This window comes from Alligator sinensis, unplaced genomic scaffold (assembly GCF_000455745.1).
Source record: "Alligator sinensis unplaced genomic scaffold, ASM45574v1 scaffold919_1, whole genome shotgun sequence".
Taxonomy (NCBI): Eukaryota; Metazoa; Chordata; order Crocodylia; family Alligatoridae; genus Alligator; species Alligator sinensis.
Genome location: NW_005842191.1, coordinates 1,673,817 through 1,676,061, shown reverse-complemented (window position 1 = coordinate 1,676,061; position 2,245 = coordinate 1,673,817).

Sequence of the window (2,245 nt, the reverse complement as noted above, 5' to 3'; positions counted from 1 at the left end):
GTGCTGCTATCTGCACTGCTCAGCTCCTCCTGAGCAGTGGCTGGAGGAGAGACAGGGGGCCTGGGGCTGGGCTGGGCACTGCTCCCCTGCCTGTGGGTGGGGAAGAACACTGCTGTGCATGCAGGCTTCTTGTGTGTGCGCGCATGAGTACTCATGCAGACTTCTTGTGTGTAGCCCTCCTCACCCAACCATGGCACCTTAGGGGGTCACCCACAATGCCCACACCTAAAACTGGATCTGCACCTAGTACACTGAACTCTTTGGAAAACCTGGCTCTAGTCAGCAAATTGGGATTAGAATGAGGGGGACCAATGGGTGATGGAAGATTTGCTGTTCTCTTTCAGGAAACAACAGATTTTTTTTTTTTTGTAAAAATACATTTTTCTATATATATATGGTTATATATATCTAAACCAATCCCGTTACAGAAAAAACGCACCCGTGCTCCTGTGCACCTGTATAAAGGCCTGCTGGCCACCTGTACCCGTTACAACGTCCACAACTGAGCGCAAAACATACAAACTACACACTCAGTCCTTTCTGGTCTCTCTGACCAGCCCTCCCTTCACATCCACCCGTGCCCTGCTTCCAGGGTCAGGTACAACAGATCAACCAAAAGTGCAGAGTATCCCACATCCTTTCTCAGCTCCCAGCTCCAGCAGCCCTTTGCTATGTATGCCTGGCCCTTGCTGGAGGGGGTGAGTTAAGCCTCCTGAAAGCATCCAGGATCAGGAGTAACCCATCTCTCAAACTGTAGGTAGTAAGATTAAAACGAGTAAAATAAAATTCTTTTTCATATGGCATGTAATCAGCGTGGAACTTATTGCCACCAGATGTTGTGGAAGCTGACAGTTTAGCCAGATCCAAAAAAAAATTGGAGAAATTCTTGAAGGAAAGGTGCAGCATTAGCCATCAATAGGGATCCTGGTTTTCTCTGATAACTGCCCCCCCCTGCAATTTTCAGGTTAAAAAGGTCACACCTGGCACGTTGACAAAGTAAAGGGGCCCACGATTTGGACAATGCTATGGAAAGTGGAATATCTGGCGCACCAAATGAGTTGGTCTTTTTCACTTTTGTGGTACCACGAGCAGCCAGTGAGTTTCAGACAACAGGGACTTATCTAGCCTTGTCTGATGAGTCACCCTCTCTGCTTTCCCGTACTTCCAGTACCATGTCCTAAATACAACATCATAATCTACTATCTCTGCTGGGAGCTAGGCTCAGCCTCTGTGTAAACTGAACTTAGTCCCACCAGGCTTAGAAAGAGAGAAATCTTAAAATGCAAGGTATCTGTTTTGCACTGACCTCAAAGCCTCCAGGGCATTTTTGATGAGAAATGCTCTTAGTCAAATGTCCTCATTTCCTCCTCCCCTTTCCACAAGGTGACAATTGCCACTGCCTACCCCAGAGACTGCTGCAGTTCAGCAATGCCCTGTCCTGCTCAATATGAAATCAATATGAGCTTGACCTTTGACCACATTGTTTCCCATTCCAACACATGCAGTCATTTGTGAAGAACTCGGGGCTCCTACAAGGTAAGGTGCAAGCCTGGATGAGACCAGAACATTATCTGGCCCCACCACACCTGAGGATTGTGACTGAAAAGAACCATGATCCAACCCACACCCTGGTTTTGGTTCCCAAAACAGAACCAGCCCTACCTCTATATAGTCTTAGGATAAAGGTATCAATGCAGAAAGAATTATTTCATTCCTCATTAAAATGTCCCCAGTCTGGAGTGGAAAGGAACCATTGCTTAAATATAGGAAAGTGGGGGAAAAACTCGGTTTGTGTCTTTTTTGTTTCTTTGTCTTATTTAAAATACAGGTGTCCATCACCAACCACGGGTTTGCCAGCCACGAGTTTGAGCACCCATGCTTAATATTCTATATACCATTTTGGCTATGACAGTATACAGTTTTGAGTAACCAGGGTTTTCCGTCGCCGCACATCAGCTGCCACCTACCATTTTTCTCATAAGCTTTTTGTTTTGCCAACCGTGGTTTTGCCAACCATTTGGCAAAACTTTCAGGAAACTAACCCCAGTGGTTGGTGAGGAAAACCTGTACTATAAGCCTCTTTTTTATTTTTAACTTTGAAACTGTCAGTAACTTATCACTTGGCCCTCCCTATTACTGTTGGAGGCTTCCTTGTACAATCTAGAATAGGGATTGGCAACCTACAGGCCATCGATGCAGGGCTTCAGCAGGTGGATTGACCCAGTTTGGGTCAGAGGGGAGCAGG